The 26,977-nt window shown below is 37.2% G+C and overlaps 3 long non-coding RNA genes and 1 pseudogene across 3 annotated transcripts; 3 read left to right on the forward strand and 1 right to left on the reverse strand.

Annotated features, from left to right (window-relative positions):
- Positions 1-7,674: 7,674 nt before the first annotated feature.
- Positions 7,675-11,207, reverse strand: LOC147935444 (zinc finger BED domain-containing protein RICESLEEPER 2-like; annotated as a pseudogene).
- Positions 11,208-16,116: 4,909 nt separating this feature from the next.
- Positions 16,117-16,773, forward strand: LOC104726009 (uncharacterized). Its single transcript, XR_757997.3, has 2 exons — positions 16,117-16,253; positions 16,466-16,773. It is a non-coding gene; the product is annotated as an uncharacterized LOC104726009 (long non-coding RNA).
- Positions 16,774-23,007: 6,234 nt separating this feature from the next.
- On the forward strand, positions 23,008-23,855 carry LOC104726008 (uncharacterized). The gene is made up of 2 exons (XR_757996.2): positions 23,008-23,221; positions 23,315-23,855. It is a non-coding gene; the product is annotated as an uncharacterized LOC104726008 (long non-coding RNA).
- A 1,513-nt stretch (positions 23,856-25,368) lies between these two features.
- Positions 25,369-26,284, forward strand: LOC104726007 (uncharacterized). The gene is made up of 2 exons (XR_015571162.1): positions 25,369-25,555; positions 25,731-26,284. It is a non-coding gene; the product is annotated as an uncharacterized LOC104726007 (long non-coding RNA).
- Positions 26,285-26,977: the final 693 nt, after the last annotated feature.

A 26,977-nucleotide genomic window follows, 5' to 3' on the forward strand; every position in this document is an offset into this window, starting at 1 on the left:
TGAGTATGAGGGATATGGACATTACAAGTTTGAGTGTCCAAACAACAAACGTAAAAGTTCTCTACAATGTTATGGGTGTAAGGGTTATGGTCATACTAAGTCTGATTGTCCTTCGCGTGAGCACAAGCAGAAATCTTACATTACTTGGAGTGAAAGTGATTCAGATGAAGAAGACAACAAAGGTGAGATTCTGAACATTTTCGTGGCACTGCTGGGTGTCATTGAGGAAGACGAAGAAGAAGAGGTTTTTGTGGTAAAAGAAGGCATAAACAAGAAGATTGACTCTGACTCGGATGGAGAGGAGGCTGACTTGTCGGTGGAAGATCAGATAGAGCTTCTCATCAAAACAGTGGTGCAAAAGAATCAAGACAACAACGAGTTGACTTTTGAGAGGGATACTCTGCAGCTGAATATTGCAATGCTTTCTAAAGAGCTGAGTGAAGAGAAGGCTAAGTCCCTGCGACTTGAGAAGCAATTAGAGGAACAGCTGACGAACATCAGGATGCTGAGTAAGGGAACCAAAGATCTGGATACCTTACTCAGTACTGGAAGATCAAGCAGTGTGAAGTGGGGTCTGGGTTATCAAGGAACTAGCACTAACAAGTCTACTCAATTCGTCAAAGGGCTGGAATCTGAGTCGAAGCTGAGAGAGAAGGTTTTCCCTACATCGACTGGTCAGCATGATCAGCTTCTTAGAAAGGAGTATCTGATACACAAAAGGATGAGTATGCAGAATGGGTTGCCTTTGAGATAGTCATATGCTCCAAACAGCTATCAACAGAATGCTCAGAGACCTGTTCAGCTTAGCAGAAGAAGAGGATGTTGGTATCGTGGTCATCTGGACCATTATAAGGCATAATGCTACAAATTTCAGAACCGTGTTTCAAATCTGATGCAACATGACATATTCTATCCAACTGTAAGGAGAAACAATCAAGGGTATGACAGGAAAGATAATCTCTATTGTCAAGTGGCATACACACCTGAAAGAACATAGGTTGATCATGCCAAATGGTACTTTGACAGCGGGTGCTCCAGACATATGACAGCCGCCTTTGACAATCTGTCCCATATAGAAGATGTTGCTGGAGGGAGAGTTACTTTTGGAGATGGAGGAAAAGGCACAATCCAAGGAAAATATACAACTGGTGGTGAATCTCAACCGCATCTGAAGGATGTATTCTTGATCGATATTTTGAAGGCAAATCTGATCAGTATCAGTCAGTTGTGTGATGAAGGCTTGGATGTTACTTTTACCAAGAAGGGTTGCAAGTCTGTTAATCAACAAGGGTCTGTAAATCTCAGAGGAAGGAGATCTAGTAATAACTACTACATGTGGAAATCAGAAGTACAATGCTTCAACACAACCACTGAGTTGAACTCCGAGTTGTGGCATCAGAAACTTGGTCATTTGAATATTCGCACAATGATGAAACTTGCAAATCAAGAAGTTGTACGTGCAATTCCTAAGCTAAAGGGTGATCCACATTTCATTTGTGGTCCGTGCAACAAGGAAGAACAGATCAAAGCCTCTCATGGGTCATTGTCAGACATTCGAACTAGTCATGCTCTTCAACTGGTTCATATGGATCTGATGGGTCCTATACAAGTCCAAAGTATATCTGCCCGACGGTTCATTTTTGTCATGGTTGATGATTTCACTCGTTACACCTAGGTGCAATTTCTTCGTGATAAATCCGATACACTTGAGTGTTTCCGCATACTTACCTTGCAGATCAAGAGTGAAAAGTGTTCTATCAAAACTATTTGTAGCGATCATGGAGGAGAATTTCAGAATGACATGTTCGATCAATTTTGTGGTCATCAAGGTATTACTCATCAATACTCTGCACCAGGAACACCAAAGCAGAATTGAGTTGTTGAGCGCAAGAACAGGACGCTGCAGGAGATGGCACGAGCTATGCTGCATGGAAATTAGGTTCCTCATCGGTTCTGGGATGAAGGTGTTAACACAGCCTGTTATATCATCAACCTAGTGTATGTCCGACCAGGGACCAATAAGACTCCCTATGAGCTGTGGAAAGAGAAGTCTCCTACAATAAGTTACTTTCATGTGTTTAGATGCCTCAGCTATATCCTGAATGATAATGATCAGCTGGGTAAATTTTACTCCAAGAGTGATGAGGGAATTTTCCTTGGTTATTCTGGACACAGCACAACATTTCGTGTCAATAACAAACGGACAAGATTTGTTCAAGAAACTGTCAATGGTCTTTGACGATACTTCTTTCCAACGAGTATCTATGGTTCTTGTCATCTCAAACAAGGACCTGATAACTGATGATGAGAAGTTTGTGCAAGAACCTACAAGCCCTGGTGACTCTGTCAGGCCATTGTCATCACCGGATGCTCTTCCATCATCTTCTCAGGTTCATCGGAATCACTCCTCTAATGATGTTATATGTGCGATTCAGAGGCGTAGAGTTACCAGAGGAAAGCAGAATGATTTTTCTCAGCTGGTTGGAAAGAAATAAAAGGTTGTTGTTCCTGAGACTGTCTCTTAGGACTCTGATGTTGTTCAATTTGTCTGTTTTGTTTCAACTATTGAGCCAAAGAATCATAAGGAGGCGCTTCTTGATGAGTTTTGGTTGCTGTAATGCAAGATGAGCTGGAACAATTTGAGCGAAGTGATGTGTGGGAACTAACTCAACGCCCTGCTGACGTTAGTGTAGTGGGAACGAATTGGATCTTCAAGAATAAGAGTGATTCCAGTGGGTGCATTGTGAGGAATAAAGCAAGATTGGTGGCTCAATGTTACGCTCAAATTGAAGGAGTTGATTTTGATGAAAGCTTTGCTCCGGTAGCAAGGTTGGAATCAATCAGGTTTATGTTCGGTATGGTGTGTGCTCTCAAGTTTACCTTGCATCAGATGGATGTTAAAAGTGCCATTTTGAATGGAATACTACAAGAAGAGGTCTATATTGAGCAACCAAAAGGCTTTGAGAACTTACAACATCCTGAGCATGTGTATCGGTTGAAGAAAGCCCTGTATGGTCTTAAACAGGCACCGAGAGCATGGTATGAGAGGTTGACTACTTTTCTCTTAGATCAGGGATACAGTCGAGGGAGTGTAGACAGAACGTTTTTTGTTCTTAACAACAACAACGAGCTGATGTTTGTTCAGATCTATGTCGATGACATCTTCTTTGGTTCCACTTGTCAACCTCTGGTAAAACAGTTTGTGGAAAGCATGTCTCAGGAATTTGAGATGAGTATGGTGGAAGATGAACAATCGGCTGATGGGATTTTCGTGTCTCAAAGCACCTATGCTAAAGAGTTGGTACAACGCTTTGGATTGGGGAAGAGTAGAGAAGAAAAGATTCCTATGGGCAAAAATGACAAACTCTCAAAAGATGAAGGAGGGGAGGATGTAGATGAGCCACTATACAGAGGAATGATTAGAAGCCTGCTGTATTTGACAGAAAGTCGTCCAGACAAATGTCTGTCAGTGGGAATCTGTGCACGCTATCAAGCCAAGCCCAAGATGTCACATTTACTAGTTGTAAAGAAAATCATCAAGTACATCAAAGAGACAGTGAACTTTGGTATTTTCTACACCAAGGACACCAACACCAGCTTGGGTGGGTACTGCGGTGCTGGTTGGGCAGGCTCAGTAGATGATCGTCGTAGTACAAGTGGAGGATGCTTTTTCATGGGCATCAACCTCATATCATGGCACAACAAGAAGAAAAACAGTGTCTCCCTATCCACTGCTGAGGCTGAATACATTGCCTTAGGAAGCTGTTGCACACAACTCTTGTGGATGCGGCAAATGTCCTCTGACTATGGTATGGATTCTGATACTCTTCTAATTCATTGTGATAATTTGAGTGCAATAAATATATCCAAGAATCCTGTTCAGCTTTCGCGAACTAAACACATTGATATTAGATACCATTTTGTTCGTGAACTAGTTGAAGCGAAACGGATTGAGATTGACCATGTGAGCACTGATTTTCAGTTAGCTGATTTATTTACTAAGCCTTTGGACTTTAGATTTGTGAATCTGAGGAAGTCCATTGCTGTTTGTGAGTTCTAACCTATTCACATAAGCTGTGCTGATCTAAGACAGGGACGTGCGCTAGGACAGATCATGGAAATCCTAGAATATACAGAAGATCAGCACTCTGAAAGCAATTGTGGTAAATATCTGCTTGTCATGACGGTTTGTCCATCCTGTTAAATGTTGTCATGATTTAAGGAGGTCAAAGAGCTGTGATGAGACATGCACATACAGCTTCAAGAACATATTAAAGTTGTTTTAAAAAAGGGAGAAGGATGTGATTTATTAGTGTCTTATCATTAATTCAAGTGTGATGGTTTACAAGTGAATGGAATCGGAAAAAAAAAATTCAGTGTACACTAATGGGTTAATTGAGTGTTTATTAGGATTGCTACTTTTATTAGGCCGAGTCTTTGCAGCCCATTAGGTCACACGAAGGTGTATAAAAGGGAGCGGCTAGGGTTTTGGCGTTTTCCTCTCCACCCTTGCGATTTCAACTCCTTGTCGCTTAGACTTCTACTTCGTCTTCTCCTTTGTTTTCGTGTTCTAGTCTCTAATCACTATTACTCGAGCTCGGATGAGGAGCTTCACACTCCGCCATCATCACTGCATCCACCGTCTCCTCATGTGCCGATTGATCCGACCACAGCGATGGTCGTTTACGAGCCTCGATACAAGTCGACTCCAGCGACCCCGACTCTTCGTCTTCACCACCAAGGGAGGTGCCTTCTCGGTTCTCGGTGGTGGATCTCACTGGTGATGTTCCCATGCCTGCTCTGTCCAGTCAGGGAGTCTCATCGCGTCTACGCAAGAGACAACCGACTATTGATGTCGATAGCCGTGATCCCAAACGTCTGTCTCTCGTCAAGGATAAAGGCGTTTCCACATCCTGAGGAGCGAATTCCAAGGATTTTGATCCCAAACGGTTCAAGACCTTCGAAGCTGCTCGTAGGTATGGCTTCTTCGCTTCACGAACTCTTGCTTCAGAGGTTTACTACTTTCTAGGAGTTAACGATCAGGCTAGGGAGATGATAGATTGGGCTGGACTGCTGAAAATCGTCACTCAAGTAGGGTCTTATGATTCGGATGTGATCTATGAATTCTGGGTGAATCTCCCTGCGGTTAAGGTTGAGGGGAAGTAGGTTGATGTGTTTGTCAGAGACTGGGTATATGAATTTTCTCCAAGACGCATCAATGCCTTGTTCGGTCTACAGTCTATTGATGTGCGTGAGCAACGGTTGCAGACAGCTGCAATTTTGGAGGAGGATCTGGCATTCTTTCTCTCTGATGGAAATGTCAAGTCCTGCAAGCAACTGGCGTCAATAGCGATTAAGAACCCGGTCATTAAGGATCTGCATAAGATATGTTGTAGCAACTGGTCTCCGACGGTGAACACCGGTTATATCTCAACGAACAGAGCAATGGTGATCTACATGATCATGCACCGCATTCCGTTCGACTTTGGCAGGATGATCTACGATCATATCATACAGTTGGGTCTGCAAGATCAATTTGGCTTCCAGGTTGCCATTTCCCAGCCTCATCTATCAGTTGTTGGAAGCTCAGCGACATGTTCCGAGTCTTCGACCACATGACAGAAAGAAGACCAAGGGGAAGAAGACTGCTTCACTACCTGCTGAGCCTGTGCTTCGGAGTGGATCGTCTGCAGAGCGCAAAGCAATCCGGTTGGCCATTAAGATCCTGCAAGACGCCTTGGAAGCCGGTAAGTAGTTCTTTTTTCTGCTTGTATTTTCTTTTCGGCTTATCCTATTGATATTTTTGACTAATTTGTGCCAAACAAGCAGGGGGAGTTGAGTCTGAGTCTGAAGTTTGAGGGGGAATTTGAGCTATGGGGGAGCTGTTGTTTATTTTTTTTCCTCTCTCTGTTGTTTTTATTTTAGACTTGTTGGTTTTTGGATTTTAAGACTTGGTTTGGATTTGTAGGATGATTTAATTTGTCTTAACAATTGCTTGTTGATCGGTTAATCGTCTGTTGTTTTGTGAGATGAAATACTCTGTGGTATTGTTGTGTTTGTTTTGGCTGTTGTTGTTTGTGCATTTTCAGGATTATTGCTATGGATGCTTGTATGGCAAGATTCAGTCAAAAAGGGGAGATTGAAAGTGCATCAGAGCTCTGAAGGTGACAAGATGTTGTGGAAAGTCTCAGAGGTCTGATTTGCTGACGTGGCATGAAGTGTTGATGTGGAGAAAGATTATTGGACGAGATGACGAGTCGTGGGATTTGGAAGGAAGAAGCAATCGTGATATACTCGAAGATATTGAGAGTATATTTCGATAAGGGAATAAGGAAGTAATATTCTTGGGGATCAAGAATATTTCCTTTTTGTTAGGATGCACAAAGATTTAGGTTAGATATCTTTGGTGCGAGTATAAGTAGACTAGGGCTAGCCACAAAAAGAGCTAGCACTCGTGGGGTTCAAGCATTCATAAGAATCTTAGAAGGAGAGTGTGTTTAACTCTTTTAGATTTACACAGGGTGTTGTGTTATATAGATAGGAGAGTGAGTTTAGTTTCAAGTCTTGTAAAAAACGAGACACTACAAAAAATGAGTGTATTGTATCACTTAAATTGTATCATAAAATTAAGTAATGTTACTTTGAATTACTTATTTAAAAATGAAACAAATAAATATAATTAAGCATCAATTATTAAAGTGATGTTTTAATAAACTAATTTGACATCAATTAAATAAAATTAATTTAACATGTATACGTTTGTATCACTTTTTAAAAAACTGATATAAATTATAGATTCACATCATTTAGATAATTGATGAATCTTTTAATTTTATTGAAATCACTTTTTAATATGATACAAAATTTATATCGATAAAAACTGATGTTAATTTACATTAGCTATAATTAAAAATCACTTACTTATTTATTTATTGTCAACAAAAAGTCAAGGAAAGAATTAATTATTATTTTTTATTGTTGTCAATAATTTTTTTTTCTTTCGTTGGTAGTTAAGTTAAGGTGGGATTTTTACAATCCCACATCGACCGGCCCGTTTAGGACCGCAGACAGAATATATATGTCTAGACCCACCCCGCAAAACCCAGCGGGTTAGCGGTCCGGCCCGCGGGCATTGTGTACATTCTTGGTTTTTAGTTTTCTTTTTTAGGTTTTGATCATTTTTATGTTGAATTTGTGTGATCAGCAATTAGCAGCTCTGTATTTCTTTTGATATATAGAAAATCTTGGAGTTGGTATGATGTATGTGTCATGGCATGGATTTCTAATTTGAAACACACAATCAACAAGAGCATGTAACTATTGTTGTCTGTTGAAACCAAGAGCAAATAGATTCATCAAAAAGAGCTTCATAGAAAAAGTTCAAAAGGAAGAAATAGTGAATTTTGTTGTTGATCATGCCATCAACAATGGTTTTTCCTCTTAAAGAATAAAGATAATGCTGATAGTTACAGAGAAATCAAAGAATGATGAAAACAAGGTTGCAGGTTTCAAGAATAGTTTTTCTTTCACAGGTTGCTAATTTTTTTTTCAGTTACTATGGCTACAGAACTCGGATTCTCGCTTTGAAAGATGTTTTAGAAACTTAGTAGGGAGATATTTCCAGTGATATAAATATTACCTTCTGATTTCTTGCGTTTTGATGGTAAATCGCTCTCAAAGTTGGCTGCTCGCTTGTTTGTTTTGTTTCAGAGCTGTCTTACGGATTTGATCATAACTCGCTAACGGAAAACCCAAATCGCGATCTGTTTCTTCTTGTGGCTTCATATGACCGGTTTGGATGTTGTCACCAAGTTTCATAATTTTCGTGGGTTGTTTTGTTGCTCCGTTTATGGTCTTATTCAAGACTGATGAAAACATTTCAATTCAAAAATTTCAGTTCAAGAGTTTTTTATTAACTAACACACTAACATTGCATAAATCAACTGAAAACATTGATAAGTGAATCAAATCTGAAACTCAAATGTATTGATACATGAAGTCAAACTTGAAACAGAACTGAACTCAAACTAAAAAACCAGCAACAACTCACTCAAGTTCTAAAAAAACTGCAACAACACTTAAATCTCTCACGCTCTCAAAAACCTGCAACACAGCTCTCAAAAACCTGCAACAACACTCAGACTTAAACTCTCAAAAACTTGCAACACAGCCCAAACTCAAGCTCTCAAAATCTGCAACAACTCAAACTCAAGTTCTCAAAAACCTTCAACAACACTCAGACTCAAACTCTCAAAAACCTGCAACACAGCTCATGTTCAAGCTCTCAAAATCCTGAACAACTCAAACTTGTTCTCCGTCAACAGCTTCATCATCTACAACAGCTTCGGTCTCATCTTCACCACTATATACTTCATCTTCTTCTACATTTATTACAAAGTAACAATGTTAATACACAATTTAAGCTTTTACAACTTTTAAAAAATAATGTACATACCTCCTTCATAAGATTCAAAAACCTTTAGCCAATTGCGACAACATATAAGTGCTTGAACATTTTTCGGCAGAAGGCGGCTTCTATATTTGTTAAGAACTCTAGTACCAATACTGAAAGAAGATTCTGAAGCTACAATGGAGATAGGAATGCTAAGAAGATCACGTGCCATGGAAGCCAGTTCTCCAAACCGTGAAGAGTTATCTTTCCAATATTTCAGAACATCCAAACTCTCAAGATCATTCATTTCCAATGCAGGTTCATCTAAGTACATATCCAAAGATTACTTCCCATTGACAACAACATTTGCTTTGCGAAAGGCAAAGAAATCCTATCAGCAGAACAAAACATAACTTTCAAAAGAAAAAAAAGAAGCTGAAAAAAACAATCCATAAGAAATACATATATATCAAAATAGAACATAAGAACTTACACTGTAATTGCTAAAATTGCCTCTTGGTTCTTCATCATTCTGTGGAACATTTCCATTTGCCATTGTTGGAGGTTGTACTGTCTTTGACTGCTTCTCATATACTTCAAAAAGCTTATGTAGTTGATCTCGCAAATGTTCTATCTTTTTCTGACAGGAGCTCATATCAAGTTTTTCAAAACAGAATTCTGAAAGTGTGAGTTTCAACCTTGGATCAAACACTGTAGCCATTGCAAAAATGTCACTAACTTCTGCCCAATACTTATCAAACATCTCTTTCATTGGGACAACCATTTCTCTGATTACTTCATCTTGGTTATGCTCATTCATTGTCAGCCAATTTTGTATTTTCCAAACTTGCATGAAATACAAGTTTGAAGTTGGATATGTAGATCCAGAAATAAGATTCGTGATATGATCAAAAGGCTCTAAAAAATCACTCAATTGCTTTAGTCGGTGCCATTCCTATTCTGAAGGGTGAAACTTGTAGTTTTTGGGATCCATGACTTTGAGATTACCAAATGCAGCTCGATACTTGAGAGCCCTATCAAGCATTTTGTATGTTGAGTTCCATCTTGTCTTCACATCCAACAGCAAATCAGCCTTCAGATTTAAACCAACATTTTGAACACACTTTGCAAATAAAACCTCACGATGTCCAGATCCTTGAACAAATTTGATACTTTCCCTAATCTTATCCAATGAATCACCAACTGCTTCCAAACCCTTTTGAACAATGATATTAAGAACATGTGTTGCGCATCTGACATGGAAAAACTCTCCTCCACACAACAAATCATCTCGGATTAAAAGCTGAGATTTGACGATGTCTTGCATTGTATCATTGTTGCTAACATTGTCTACTGTGATGGAGAAAACTTTTTTATCAATTCCCCAATCCTTCCATTTCTCTAGAATCTCCATTGCTAAGTGTGTACATGTATGTGGAGGAGGTAAAGCAGTAAACACTAAGATCTTGTTTTTCAGCTTTCCAATTTATGTCTATGTAATGTGATGTTAAACACATATAGCCCTCATGAGTGATTGCAGGCCACAAGTCAGTAGTGAAGCTAATCCTTCCAGGAACATTAGCCAATTCTCTCTTTAAGTTATCCATCTCACTCTCATAAAACTTGTAAACATCTGCTGCAGCTGTATTCCGACAGAAAAACTTCACATCCGCATTTAAATACTTCCAAACAGCCCTAACTCTCTCATATTCCATATATGAAAATGGGAGATCATGCTGGATAATAGACTTAGCTACCATTTCCCGTAAAACATGTTGATCAATCTTCCTAGCTTGCAATCTTGCTTCTGAATCAACCATCATCTTCCCAGTATCACCATCTCTAAGCTTAAACTTACATTTTTCCAAATGGCGTCTATATGTGTTTGTACCATTTTTGTGTGCATTATAGGCATAGTCCTTTTTGCAATATTTGCACAATGCTCTTTCTTCACTAATACCGAAGCTGTTAATCTTCTTAATCACTGAGAAATGATCCCATACTTCTGAGTACTGCTTTCTTTCTCTTTTTTTGATGACCCTCCCTTGTCAGCATCTTCATCAACATTAATAAATCCCTCATCATCATTAGCATCTTCATCAACATCATCATCTTCAGCAACCTCAAATACTTTTCTTTTCTGAGTTTTAGGTGCTTCTGATTCATAACTCACTTTTTGTTTCTGTTTCTGCTTCTTAGATGCTTATGGTGCAGCACTCACTTTTTTTCTTTGCTTTGCAGATTTTTTTGATCCGTCAAACACTCTACTCTCATGTTCGGCATTTACAGCATTTATAAATCTCTGAGATGCTAGGTCTACTGATCTCTATTCATAAGAATCATGCGACTCTTGTGACTCCTATCAAAACAAAAGAAAAAAAAACTCTGTTAGGCTACTTAACGAAAAAAAGAGTCGTCGACCTCTCTACAGCGAATCCCGAATCGAGGAGAAATAAATGTGTGAAAGGGCACTGATTTCAAGTGCTATTAAAGTTGCAGATATTACAACGAACGAATAGCCATTGTGAGTTATGAGTCATATCTATGTGCAAATGGATAAGTAAAATATTTATGATTCACTGCTCCATTTTTTTCGTTTCTCACTACTAAAATTTTGTAGGAAAATGACAAATTAGAAAATACTAGTGGGAAAGAACATTTATTGTTTGTATTGTTATGCCTGAAAACAAAAAGTTCAGTTCGAAACTATGAACTGAATTGTACAGTTTCCAAAGTGAAGATCATGTCTGGACCATTTTCCCTCGTTTGTGTCGGAATAGGAGCAATTGGTAAAAGACCCTTGCTCGTAGTACATTGTATAACTCTTATTAAAATATAATTTTGAAACATGAACAGATCACGACTGAAAAAAATTCAAAAAAAAAAACAGGAACAGATCACGGCTGAAAAAAACAAAAAAAAAAAAACAGGAACAGATCACTTATCAATCATACATGAACAAATCACATATTCACATATCAATCATACATGAACAAATCACATGAACCTGCAACTTAGAACACTAAACTGAAAATGCAGAAATTCCATTAACACTTTAAAAGCAAGACAATCATACAGAAACAATTTATGATAAACCTGCAACTTAGAACACTAATCTTAAAATGCAGAAATTCTATTAACATTTTAACAGCGAGACAATCATACATAATCCTGCAACTTAGAACACTAAACTGAAAAATCAAAAGTTCAAAACAGAATGTAATCAAAGGTCAAGGATAAGTATAAAGCATTACCATTACATATGTGTGCAGATCTGTATGGCTTCAACTTCCAATCCTCCAATGATACTCACAAACAAAAATCTCTCAAGTCTCACCTCTATGTTAAGCAAACTGAAAACAGTCTTGATGCATTTGGAATGAAAACACTTTTAAGTCTAGGGTTTTCGATAGTTTTACTCTAAAACTTTTAAAGAATCTAAGTGAAACAGAAGTTTCAAACAAAGGTTTCAAACTTTGATGGGTTGACCCGCAAACCCGCAAACCCGCAATCCGCAACGGGTTAATCCGCTTCAACCCGCGACCCGTGATGGGCTAATCCGCTAGGCCCACTATTTCATGGACACACAAAATGATGTCCAAGTCCACCCCACCATGATGCTAAATGGGCTAGGCCCGCGGCCAGGAGGCCCATTTGACACTTCTAGGAGATCTATCTATTATAAATATTTGATTTCTATTACTTTAGATGGCAATGAAATTAACTACAAACGTTTACAAGATGTTTAAAAACCTTTTAAAAACCTTCTAAAAGCGTTTACAAGGTGTTTAAAAAACACCTTGTAAACGCTTTTACTTACAAAGTGTTTAAAAACCTTTTTAAAGACTTTTTGAAAACCTTTTAAAAACCTTATAAAAACCACTTTTACAAGGTGTTTAATAAACCTTTTAAAAACTCTTTTAAAAACCTTGTAAATTTTTTTTGGCGGGAAAATATATCGGAAATTTTTTTGGCGGGAAAATTTTGTTTTTCTTTTTATTGATTAAAATATTTTTCATCTAAGGGTAAGATGCTCATTAAAAATTAAAGGAGGGCAAAAATAAAAATGGCCAAAAAAGAAGGTATTTTTAAAAGGGTTATATCAAAAAGTGTATTTTTAACAAATTCTCATAATATATAAACAAATATGATTGAAAAAATAAATAATTAAATATTTTACTACAGAAAAATATTTTCATATAATTTATTATAATATTAATTTTAACATCATGCTTATAAAAATAGTATAAATATTTTACATTAGTTTTGATAAATGATATAAATATTTTATATCAATTTAGTAAAAATGATGTAAGACTTGCAACATTTTTTATAAGTGATGTAAATGAGCATCAATTCTGTAATTGAAACAAATATTTATTTTAAATGATACAAATTATTTGCATCAACAAAATGTAAATTATTTGTTTAAGTGATGCAAATTATTTTAACATCATTTAAACATGATACAAACAAATGAAATAAATGATGTAAAACCATCATTTTTTTGTAGTGAGAGTTTTTATATAAGATTGAATAAGAAGTGTTTGCTTGGCGCGTTTCCAAATGGGTTACTTGTTACCTTAACAAAGAGTCGCCAAAGTCAAGATAATTGAACATTTTATTTAATTGCAAACAAATTAGAATGAAAAAAATAATATAGTAAATGTTAATTTTTTGGTTTTAAACTCTTTTTTTTCACGTACATATAATCCGAATTTGTTTTCATTATTTTGTACATATTAACAGAATCTAACCATGAAGTAAAAAATATGATATTAGAAATAGGTAAGGAAATGTTTGCACAAAAAAAAAAAAATAGGTAAGGAAATAAGTAACATGAAGAGAATCCAATGCATGGCTAATTGGCCATTGAAGACTTTTCACCGAATAATAATACCAAAACTTCGAGACTCATAAGTGACACACAACTAAGTCGTCGATGACTATAAGCTTTAAGTCTCTCGCTAGACTGTCCACATACTTCTTCATCTTCTTTGTCTTTTAGCCTTTCTATATTATCCCCACCATATCTGTAAATTTCTTTACTGCCACCTCCCTAGCCTATATAAACGCATAAGCATGAGCGACACTAATAAGCAAAATAAGGTAATATTAAGAATTTAAGATGACATCTTCTATGGTCTCTTCCATGGTTCTCTTTCTCCTTATTCTTCTTGTGTTTCCGCATATGGATAAAGCCCTTGGCGCACAAGAGGAAGTCAAGAAACAAAGTGAGTCTTTTGGTCTTTTAGATGTTACGAGGTCATCAATTAGTATCATTTTGCGTTATTAGTTAGGTTTTTATTATTTGCAGTTGTGTTGGAACTAATCCGTATTTGAATAAACAAATGAGCACTAAAGTGATCAAACATTGACTCATGTAATATATAATGTAATGCTTTTTAGGTGGTGCAGGTGCAGAAGAGATTTACCATCCTAGTGGTTTTGGCAGTGGGATTTTCCGCCGTATAATAAAATCATGTCCTCATATATTCCCCATTTGTCGTGGTGATATCCATATCCCAGATATCCATATACCTCCTCCGCCTCACATGCCTTTGAAAGGCCGCATTGATCCTGCCGATCAGCTCGTCCGTAAATGTCTAAAAGACCCCAAATGTCGCGCTTACTGTAAAAAAAACCCCAAGTATTGTCACGCCCTTATATGTAAAACATACCCCAAAGCCAAAATTTGTCGTCCTGGTCATGTCTGACATTTCCATAAATCTCCTCCGTTCCACAGGACTTTCAAAGGCACACAAGGACCTGGTCATTGACCTCACTCTAGCTTTGAATGCGTGTGTGTGCGTGCATGTTTAATTTCTTATATTGTGGTTTCATTTGGTTTGTGGTTTCTGTCCTTGTTTTATCTATGCATGTGTTTGTCATATTTTACAGTTTTTCCGAACCGCTCCGGCGTTGCTATAATAAATAAAACTTGTGTTTCCTTTTGTGTTCAAGACCCTCTTTACTTACGTTGGATCTTTTTTTTGATAAAGACTTACTTACGTTGGATCATTCAAACATTTCTCAACACTTTGGCAATAGAAATCCTCCATCTCAGACAAACACAATATTGAGAAAGAAGTTTACACTGTCATTTGTATTCCACCGATCGGATTTATTATAGAAACTGTGAAAAGAAAATATCGTAGAAATCAAGAATGAACAATGAAATAAAATTTCACCTTTTACCAAAAAAAAAACAATGAAATAAAATTAGGGAATATATCTATATATATAAAGTTATCTTTTCCTCTCGTTTTTGTGCAGCCACCTCAGCAAACTCCAAATTCATCTTAGAGCATGCCACATCATCTAATTCTTTCTTAATGCAACAATTAACAGCTTGTGGAATCAACTCGACAAGATTCAAGAACTCGACTCTGCGCTAAGAAGCTTCACAATCGGTTGGCTTCAGATCTTTGAAGTCACTACCTTGCTTTCCAAGTTTCCGTCTCTTGAGAGTTTGAGATTCATAAACTGTGCGAGTCTTGGAGATGAAGAAATGGTTTTGGGTGAAAACCCGAAACGTTTAGTTAAGAGAATTAGTCTCTAAAGACTGCGATTGATCGCTGAACCGGTTTGTAAATTTGATATACCAAAAGCAGTAATCTTCAAGTATTCTGGAATAGTTCCTTACTTTTTACTTATTGAGAGTTAACGAGCATGCAAATGCAAGAAGACTTAGATTTTGATTTGGAGACGACATATACTATTGGAACCGGAGAAATCCTTGCACATCTTGTAACGACATCTCTCTTATGCTAAGACTTTAACTGTCTGTTCATATTTCCTCCAGGTATATACAAAATCACTCTACATATCTAACATCTTACACACTCATGATCACTGATCAGACCTTTACTTACGTTTTTGTTTTTTTTTCGGGGGAGAAAGATGGTCCAAATTCCAAAATGTGGAGGATAAAGTTGCAACATCTGTTAAACAGTTGAAGACGAGTCTGCATCCATATGAGTTTGTAGGGATTAGGTACTTTAATAACTGTCCGGATTTGGAATCTCTCACGTTTTAAATGGTTCCTCCAAGACCAATTATGAAGGTAATAAATTAAGTTACTACAATATATAGATCTTGTTATTGTTAAAACACACAGTAAAGCAAGATGTCAAAAGAGTAATGATTGGGTTTAATGGATTGATTTAAAATGTGCAGACGCTTTTGTTACCGGTTGAGATTGACCCAAGTAAATATTGGCTATATCAAATTAGTCTATAGTGTTTGGAAAGGACGCTTAAAGTCGTTGAGGTGAAGGGTTTTGGTGGTGGCTGGTTGCATGGTTTTAAACTTCTTTTTTAACTTTTTTTAACGTATAATCCATTTTTGTTTTCATTATTTTGTACGGATTAACAGAATATAACCATGAAGTAAATATAGGATAGTAGAAATATGTAAGGAAGTAAGTAACCTGAAGAGAATCCAGTGCAATGCAGTACGAGACCCACAAACCAGACACATGCATGGCTAATTGGCCATTGAAGACTTTTCACCGAATAATAATACCAAAACTTGGAGACTCATAAGTGACACACAACTAAGTCGTCGATGACTATAAGCTTTAAGTCGCTCGCTAGACTGTCCACATACTTCTTCATCTTCTTTGTCTTTTAGCCTTTCTATATTATCCCCACCATATCTGTAAATTTCTTTACTGCCACCTCCCTAGCCTATATAAACGCATAAGCATGAGCGACACTAATAAGCAAAATAAGGTAATATTAAGAATTTAAGATGACATCTTCTATGGTCTCTTCCATGGTTCTCTTTCTCCTTATTCTTCTTGTGTTTCCGCATATGGATAAAGCCCTTGGCGCACAAGAGGAAGTCAAGAAACAAAGTGAGTCTTTTGGTCTTTTAGATGTTACGAGGTCATTACTCATTAATTAGTATTTTTTCCGTTATTAGTTAGGTTTTTATCATTTAGTTGTGTTTAATCCTCATTTTGGTTTGAGTTTTGAAATTTATCCGCATTTGGATAGACAAATGAGCACTAAAATGATCAAACAGTAACACTGTAAGATATAATGTAATGCTTTTTGGGTAGTGTAGGTGGAGAAGATACTTACCATCCTGATGGTTTTCCGAGATGTTCAAGCCCCATTTGTCATGGTCATATCCCACATTTCCATTTCCATACACCTTCTCCTCCTCCCCACAGGAAATTTAAAGGCACACACGGATGACGGACCTGGTCATTGACCTCAGTCTAGCTTCGAATATGTGTGTGGATTTCTTACATTGTGGTTTGCTTTGTAGTTTTTGTCCTTGTTTATCTATGCATGTGTTTGTCATATTTTACAGTTTTATCGAACCGCGCCGCTATAATAAATAAAATTTGTATTTCCTTTTGTGTTCAAGACCGCCTATCTATTTACGTTGGATCGTCATCGTTGAAACATTTCTCAACACTTGCCACTAGAAATCCATCTCAGACACGCTATCAACTTGACATTTTAATTGATTTGTATAAAAGTTATAAATCATATGTTATTCAATCATAGATTTTAAAAAGTCTCATGAAATCCACTGTTATTCAACTGATGATTTAAAAATATACTTTAAAATCCACTGTTATTCAAAACAGTTTGTGGATTTGGATTTTAATAAGTTTTATGGATTCTGGAGGATTTGAGAGGATTTGTTTAGTTAAAAATACAGAAATCCAAATCTCATGGTTTTAGGTGGGATTTGAAAGAATTTTACTGTAAATCATATCAACTTCCCTAAAATCTATCAAAATTCCAAATTTCCTAAATCTCATCAAATCCTCCAAAATTATTGTTTCAATACACCCCTCAGGACAAATGGATTTATCATGCGTCAGTCTTTTGCAGAGGAGGCACACCTTTAGGAGTTTTTTGTAGGTCAGTTCAACAGGCACTCTCTCTCCCGAGGCAAAATTTGCCACTCTACAGAACTGTAGAAAATCATCTGCTGGGATCCAGACTCTTGCTCTCACATACTCCACCGAAGAAGAGTTTTTGGCATGTAACTCCACTGATTCAATCTTTCCCATGTCTCCAATAATGCCTTCAACAGCTTTCTTCTTAAGGAGGTGAACCGGAAGACCCTTTATCCTAATTCAAAACAGGATGTTGTTTAGAAACTCTGGTCCCGGGTTTGGTTTCCATTGATGGAGTGATAAAATCCACCCATTCACGAACCACGGGCCCCTATGAAGAACATGATGAAGATCCCCTTCCTTCTCAAAGAATAATTGGACCCTATCATCTCCCACTCCTCTGCCTCATATCCTGTCTTACAAACCCCAGATCGGGGGAAGCGCTTTCACCAGTCCTCCCACCTTATGCAATGTCGGATTCAAGCATCTGACTATAATACTCATGGAGTTCTCCTCGATAAGATCCTCATTCCCCAAATCAGGAATGTTGACAAATTCCCCTTCACCCAACAGATCCAGATCTCTTAGCTCATCCATGAGCGATAACTCTTTTTGCTTTCGCGGACAATTCATCTTCTCAAGACCCGATTCAACACCACTAAGCTCAGTAGAAGGAAAACCTTGTCGCTCGTACCAGATCTAGTATACACACTTAGAAGCAGCTAAATGACTAACAAATCACCAGCTGAATGAAACTAGGGTTGTAGCAGAGTAGATCTAACATTCGTCTCTCCGGAGCTCAAACCAAGGAACCCTAACCGCCACATAATTTTTTAGGATTGTTTTTGGATATGTATGTAATGCAGATTTATCACTATCAATCTCAATATTTTTTATTTTATTTTTTTGCTTGTCACTTACTTTTGTCTTTATATGCCTTAATTTTGTATATGTTTCATTCTTGATTTCTTTCTTCGAAATTTTCGTTTTATAGTTTCTATATATTATATATTGAATCTGATCGGTGAAATAGTTTTCTTTTTTGATGATATAAAGTAGAAATGACAGTGTAGTTAGAAATAATGAGAAATGGTGATAATAAATGGCAATGTAAATGTAATACTGAGAAAAAGTCAGTTCTAATTTTTATTTTCCCTTTTAGTATAATAGAAACTTTCTCAATATTTTGTTTGTTATTTATTTTCTTGTTATCATAAACTTTTAAGATGATAGTATATACTAGATAGTATATACATTGATATGTATCATATATTTAACATACCATTAGGGGATATCCCGTGCTTAAAGCACAGGTCAACATTTTAAAAAAAATTATAATATAATAATAAAATTATTGTCATATTTTTTAAAAAAATTAAAAATTGTTTTTTTAAGATATATTTATTTTTAGTTTTTCTATAAATTTATATATGTCTTTTTTAATATTAATTATTTTAGAATATTATAATATTTTAATTTTTGATGTATATTACAGTTTTATATTGTTTGTTTGTTGTAGTTGCATCAATAATTTGTGAAATATGAAGTAGTAATTTTAATAGTATTAAGATTGTGAGCAAATAAAATTTATTAATTTATCAACTATATAAATTTAGTTTTACCAACCCGCCAATGTGAAAATTAAAACAAATATTTTTTCTATAGATTGAGTAATACATCTTTTACATTCAAAAAAGAGTAATATATCTTCGTTTTTAAAAATTCAAATCACAACATATGCAGAAAAAATTCTGCATATTTTTTAATCATAAGTATTATATGAAAATGCCAAACAATTTGTAAATAAAATAAAAGAAATATGATAGGAGAATCATAATTTGAAATCTTAATACAATCTTCGAAATCTAGTTATTAAAAATAATTTTATTGTCTACATGGATATAAAATCTTAGTTTTTAAAATTCTGATCAGAACCTTACATTAAGGGATCCACTGTGATGGACAGATTGCATTGGAATACAGAAAAGGTCAGGGGAGAGTTAGGGAGGAAAGGGAAGGAAGGTGCCTCTAAACAGGAATGGAGACCTAAGGAGAGAGTTGTTGATAATCCAAAGAGGGGATCAGGAGATAATTTGGAAGTAGCTACAGTGACTATCACCCCCAAAACATGAAGGCAAAGCGGGAGTGGGGAGCGTCAAGCAAAAAAGGCAAGAACAGACCCAACTGAGCAGGAAGGTCGTACCCCATCGGTTTTTAAAAGACTGGGAAGCAGTGGTGAAAAGTCCAATAGTGGGGAAAGGGAAGGAAGTAAAATTTCGGAAATTCGTATGGAGATGGGTGAAAATAAGCAGCCTCCATCCGTTTAGGGTCAAGCTCAACTCCATCCGTTTCAAAATCTCAAGAGATTTCAGTCCCAACGAATCATTCTGTGCAAGAGGTTGGTCATGGTTCGTACCATTCTGCTTATTCGGTAGCAGCACACCATAGGAACTCTTCAGATCATTTATCTGATGGTGCCAGTGGTTCTTTGATGAAAGAAGGGTTGATGGTTAATTCCAACCCTTCGAAGTCATCATGAGAATATTAAGATGGAACTGTCATGGGGTGGGGAATACCCCTACAGTTCGACATCTTAGGGAGATATGTGGTCAATATCTCCCAGAAGTTATATTCCTCTTCGAGACCAAAAATAGGAGAAGTTATCTGGAAAATGTAGTTGGTCATTTGGGTTACGTTGATTTACACACGGTGGAACCAGAAGGGAAGAGTGGAGGATTGGCAATCATGTGGAGAGATTCAGTGGAGATTAAAGTCCTACATTCAGACAAGAGGATCATAGACACTCAAGTAAGGTGGCAGGATAAAAGGTTCTATGGAGATCCAGTCAGAGGGGCTAGAGGAGGAGTTTGGGAAAGACTCACCAGGATTGGTATAGAGAGGAAAGGGCCATGGATGCTAATTGGGGATTTTAATGAATTGGTGGATCCATCGGAAAAGTTAGGGGGACGTGAGAGAGAGGTAGCAACATGCTCTGAGTTTAAACAGATGTTGCAGGCGTGTGGCCTTTGGAGATAAAACATAAAGGGTATCAATTCTCCTGGTTTGGGAACAAGAATGATGAGCTGGTTTAGTGTAGGCTTGACATGGCAGTTGCAAACCAAGAGTGGTCTGAGCTTTTTCCCCAAGGTCAAGCTAACTACCTCCAAAAGGTTAGCACGGATCACAGTCCTCTCCTAAACTCGTTGATGGGAGAAAACTGGAAAAAATGGGCTGAGTTCAAATACGATAAGCGATGGATCCAACGGGAAGGTTTTGTTAACCTTGTCAATCAGTTCTGGTCCTTAGAGGCTATGAGACAGGAGGTTCAGTAGTGGCAAAGATTGGTTTGTGCCGAAAAGAGATCTCAAAATGGAAGAGACATTCAAAGCCTAATTCTGCCCTACGAATCCAAGACCTCCATTATCAGATTGACAATCTGACTTAGTAGATGAAATGAGACGCCTCAAAAGGGAAATGAATAAAGAGTATATGCAAGAAGAAACCTTTTGGCATCAGAAGAGTAGATCCACATGGTTAAACAATGGTGACAAGAACACCAAGTTCTTTCATGCAGCAACAAAAAACAGAAGGGCTCAAAACCGTATCCAAGTTCTAATGGACGATAATGGAAAGGAATGGTTTGCGGATGCAGACTTTGGTAGAGTAGCTGAAAAGTATTTCCAGAAGCTCTTTACCTATGAGGAAGTAGGCCACAGACTAAGAATTCTGCCTGAGATAATGCCTCATGTTACCAGTGAGATGAATGACATACTTCTAGCTCCTGTATCGGCAGAAGAGGTCAGAGCAGCGGTGTTTGATATCAACCCGAGTAAGTGTCCAGGTCCATATGGTATGACAGGCTATTTTTTTCAGCAGTTCTGGGAGTGCATAAGGAATGATATCATTACAATGGTGAAGAGCTTTTTTGACAATGGGAAATTGGAGCTGAATCTTAATAAGACTAATATATGTCTGATTCCAAATAAGATGAAGGGAGTGACACTAGAAGAGTTCAGACCAATCAGTCTGTGTAATGTTGCTTACAAGATCATAAGCAAGCTTTTGGCAAAACGTTTGAAACGGTGGCTCCCCGATATTATTTCAGAAACCCAGGCAGCAGTTGTTAAAGGAAGGCTCATTACGGACAAAATTTTGGTAGCTCATGAACTGTTGCATGAATTAAGCTCAAACAATAAAACTGCTGAGGAGTTCATAGCTATCAAGACCGGCATTTCTAAAGCGTACGACATAGTAGAATGGACCTTCCTTGAGGATGCGATGAGAACTTTGGGCTTCGCTGAACATTGGATAAGAATGTTGATGGAGTGTGTCAGCAGTGTGCAGTACCAGGTACTTATCAATGGCACTCCCTATGGGGATATCAAGCCATCAAGAGGGTTGAGACAAGGAGATCCACTTTCTTCTTATCTCTTTGTTATCTGCACAGAATTGTTGGTTAAGATGTTCCAGAAGGCTGAGAGTGATGGAAGAATTGGACCAAGTCGTGAGCATAATTGATGAATATAGTATACCATCTGGTCAGCGAGTCAATTATCAGAAATCAAGTGTGTACTTTGGAAAACTCATTTCTCTGGAGGCGTGTGAATGTATAAAACAGAGATTGGGGATCAGTCAAGAAGGTGGGGAAAGAATTTATCTGGGTTTGCCAAAATCTTTCAAGGGTTCTAAAGTGAGTGGATGGCAATCCAAATTTCTATCCCGGGAGGAAAGGAGGTACTCTTAAAAGCAGTAGCAATGGCTTTACCCACCCACACGATGTCATGTTTTAAGCTCCCTATTTCAGTTTGTCAACAGTTGGTTTCTGTAATGTCTGAGTTTTGGTGGCGAAATAACCAAAAATCTAAAGGCATGCACTGGTGTTCATGGGACGCTCTGTGTAAACCAAATTCAGTAGGGGGGTTGGGCTTTAGGGACATAGAAGCTTTTAATTTAGCCTTTTTGGGGAAGCAACTGTGGCGAATGGTTACTCACCAGAACTCCTTACTTGTGAGGGTGTATAAAAGTTGATATTTTCGCAAAACAGACCCCCTGAACGCTCCTTTGGGAACAAGACCCTCCTTTGCTTAGCGAAGCATTCATGTCGTCCAGGATCTAGTTAAACAAGGAGCAAGAGATGTGATTGGGAATGGTTAGGATGTTAATATTTGGCAACACCAGTGATTATCGGTCAAGCCAGCTAGAACTTTAAAAATGGTGAGAATGATCCCACCCTATCTTCACAGATCAGTGTCCTCTCTTAAAACAGTAAAAGATCTCCTTGATCCAAGTGGGAGGGAGTGGAATAGAGACTTGGTGGCTCTAATATGCGATGAAGAGGATCAAAGAGCAGTCGAGGCGATTAGGCCCGGAGGTGGCAACACAAGAGATGCCTATGCATGGGAATATACGAGATCTGGTCATTATAGTGTCAAGTTCGGATATTGGGTCCAAACAAACGTGTTAAACTAGAAAAGACAACCTCAGTGGGTGAGCCATCCAAGTTTGGATGTGATATACCAACATATTTGGAAGTTGGATGTACCTCCTAATGTAGTGGATGTAGACATTGTAAGAACCCCATTGGTAAATGCTTAAGTTGATGTTGAGAAAAAAAGAAAAAAAAATCTGCATTACATGTGTACGCAACCAAAAAAGTCATTTTTTGGTTAAATTACCATATTTGTAGTCGAAATGATTCAACAAAAGCATCATAATATTAAAAAGCTTAACTTAAAAAAAAAAAAAAAAACACACACACATTACCGTCAATTTAAAATCTTAACTCATAAAGCGAAACCACACACACACATTACCGTCCTTTTGAAGCTGTTTTGGTTATCAGAAGAAGAAAAGAAAAAAAAAATCGAAACTTTAACTCTCAGATTGAAATCGAAAGCACGGATCTTTCTTCAAATCTGCAGGAACCCATTCATGATTTCGAAGATCTGTTTATCAAATCTAAGGTATAAAATCTAAAGTTTTTGATCGCAATTTGTGATTTTGATTTTCCAAATCAGAAGCTTCAACGAGTTGAGTTATATATGCTGTGTTTGCAGATCTGGGTTTGGTTTGTTAATTTGAACAAAACCCAACAACCATGTGCGATCAAAGACCAATTTTTCTAAGGTCTCTCGTGCTGTTGGGTTTCTTCCTCTTCTCTGCAATTGGAGAAGAATGCTCCAATACGAGCTCATTGGTTGGGCACGAGTCTGAGTTCAAGATGTTACAGCACCAGCTTCGTCGGGACGTAGGCGTTGTCCCGGACGTGCGCATAGGCCTGTACTAGAAAGAATGGAGCTTTACGTGCGTAATGATATGGCGGAATGCCAGAGGATGGAGGCACATGATGGAGCCAAGATGTTACAGAATATTTCAGGGGATGTGCAGGTTCTTGTACACGATCCTCGAAGAGTTGCAGAGCCTATGATCAAGACTTCTCAGTAGTAGTGGGTTGTTTATTTGTCCCATTTAATGATGTTGTTCTCTGTTTGGTTGATTTTCCAAATAATTTGAACTTCTTGGAAACAATGAGGACTTGGTCATCTATGTGAACCATAGATAATAAAGAATTATTGAGTAATATTAAGATTTTATATACATCTTCGTTTTTATATATCTTTAATACAATTCTTCTATGATTTTCGAAATTAAAATTTCTATGATTTTCAAAAAACTCATCATGGCTCATACTTCGAAGGGACCTAGACGAAAATCATCAATTTTTGATCAATTTACCCGATTTGTGTTTACAATCAAACGAACATTGAGTCACTAAAACTATACGCTTGTGGAAACAACTCGACAAGATTCAAGAACTCGACTCTGCGCTAATAAGCTTCACAATCGGTTGGCTTCAGATCTCTGAAGTCACTACCTTGCTTTCCAAGTTTCCGTCTCTTGAGAGTTTGAGATTCATAAACTGTGCGAGTCTTGGAGATGAAGAAATGGTTTTGGGTGAAAACCCAAAACGTTTAGTTAAGAGAATTAGTCTCTAAAGACTGCGATTGATCGCTGAGCCGGTTTGTAAATTTGATATACCAAAAGCAGTAATCTTCAAGTATTCTGGAATAGTTCCTTACTTTTTACTTATTGAGAGTTAACGAGCATGCAGATGCAAGAAGACTTAGATTTTGATTTGGAGACGACATATACTATTGGAACCGGAGAAATCCTTGCACATCTTGTAACGACATCTCTCTTATGCTAAGACTTTAACTGTCTGTTCATATTTCCTCCAGGTATATACAAAATCACTCTACATATCTAACATCTTACACACTCATGATCACTGATCAGACCTTTACTTACGTTTTTGTTTTTTTTTCGGGGGAGAAAGATGGTCCAAATTCCAAAATGTGGAGGATAAAGTTGCAACATCTGGTGTTAAACAGTTGAAGACGAGTCTGCATCCATATGAGTTTGTAGGGATTAGGTACTTTAATAACTGTCCGGATTTGGAATCTCTCAAGTTTTAAATGGTTCCTCCAAGACCAATTATGAAGGTAATAAATTAAGTTACTACAATATATAGATCTTGTTATTGTTAAAACACACAGTAAATCAAGATGTCAAAAGAGTAATGATTGGGTTTAATGGATTGATTTAAAATGTGCAGACGCTTTTGTTACCGGTTGAGATTGACCCAAGTAAATATTGGCTATATCAAATTAGTCTATAGTGTTTGGAAAGGACGCTTAAAGTCGTTGAGGTGAAGGGTTTTGGTGGTGGCTGGTTGCATGGTTTTAAACTTCTTTTTTAACTTTTTTTAACGTATAATCCATTTTTGTTTTCATTATTTTGTACGGATTAACAGAATATAACCATGAAGTAAATATAGGATAGTAGAAATATGTAAGGAAGTAAGTAACCTGAAGAGAATCCAGTGCAATGCAGTACGAGACCCACAAACCAGACACATGCATGGCTAATTGGCCATTGAAGACTTTTCACCGAATAATAATACCAAAACTTGGAGACTCATAAGTGACACACAACTAAGTCGTCGATGACTATAAGCTTTAAGTCGCTCGCTAGACTGTCCACATACTTCTTCATCTTCTTTGTCTTTTAGCCTTTCTATATTATCCCCACCATATCTGTAAATTTCTTTACTGCCACCTCCCTAGCCTATATAAACGCATAAGCATGAGCGACACTAATAAGCAAAATAAGGTAATATTAAGAATTTAAGATGACATCTTCTATGGTCTCTTCCATGGTTCTCTTTCTCCTTATTCTTCTTGTGTTTCCGCATATGGATAAAGCCCTTGGCGCACAAGAGGAAGTCAAGAAACAAAGTGAGTCTTTTGGTCTTTTAGATGTTACGAGGTCATCAATTAGTATCATTTTGCGTTATTAGTTAGGTTTTTATTATTTGCAGTTGTGTTGGAACTAATCCGTATTTGAATAAACAAATGAGCACTAAAGTGATCAAACATTGACTCATGTAATATATAATGTAATGCTTTTTAGGTGGTGCAGGTGCAGAAGAGATTTACCATCCTAGTGGTTTTGGCAGTGGGATTTTCCGCCGTATAATAAAATCATGTCCTCATATATTCCCCATTTGTCGTGGTGATATCCATATCCCAGATATCCATATACCTCCTCCGCCTCACATGCCTTTGAAAGGCCGCATTGATCCTGCCGATCAGCTCGTCCGTAAATGTCTAAAAGACCCCAAATGTCGCGCTTACTGTAAAAAAAACCCCAAGTATTGTCACGCCCTTATATGTAAAACATACCCCAAAGCCAAAATTTGTCGTCCTGGTCATGTCTGACATTTCCATAAATCTCCTCCGTTCCACAGGACTTTCAAAGGCACACAAGGACCTGGTCATTGACCTCACTCTAGCTTTGAATGCGTGTGTGTGCGTGCATGTTTAATTTCTTATATTGTGGTTTCATTTGGTTTGTGGTTTCTGTCCTTGTTTTATCTATGCATGTGTTTGTCATATTTTACAGTTTTTCCGAACCGCTCCGGCGTTGCTATAATAAATAAAACTTGTGTTTCCTTTTGTGTTCAAGACCCTCTTTACTTACGTTGGATCTTTTTTTTGATAAAGACTTACTTACGTTGGATCATTCAAACATTTCTCAACACTTTGGCAATAGAAATCCTCCATCTCAGACAAACACAATATTGAGAAAGAAGTTTACACTGTCATTTGTATTCCACCGATCGGATTTATTATAGAAACTGTGAAAAGAAAATATCGTAGAAATCAAGAATGAACAATGAAATAAAATTTCACCTTTTACCAAAAAAAAAAAAATGAAATAAAATTAGGGAATATATCTATATATATAAAGTTACCTTTTCCTCTCCTCTTGTGCAGCCACCTCAGCAAACTCCAAATTCATCTTAGAGCATGCCACATCATCTAATTCTTTCTTAATGCAACAATTAACAGCTAGAAATTAACCAAGCGACATCTTGCAAAAAAAATAAAAAAAAAATAAATCCGCTAAGCATATGAAACGTTAGCCTCAAAACCCATTGTCTCCCCACATGGCCATGATCTCCGTTTCAAGCTTCTCTCATCTCCTGTGGCTTCCTGGTTTCTCAATTTAAATCCCACCAGATAATTACGACTTCACTAATCTCACCTTTAGTTATAACTTCTACGTGCAATTTTTCTACGCTGGAAGACCACATGTAAAAAGATATGGCCTTTCTTCTTCTTGCTTCCTCTTCAGTTTATGGGCTTTTTAAATTC

Source organism: Camelina sativa, chromosome 11 (genome assembly GCF_030686135.1).
Source record: "Camelina sativa cultivar CO46 ecotype springtype chromosome 11, ASM3068613v1".
Lineage (NCBI taxonomy): Eukaryota > Viridiplantae > Streptophyta > Magnoliopsida > Brassicales > Brassicaceae > Camelina > Camelina sativa.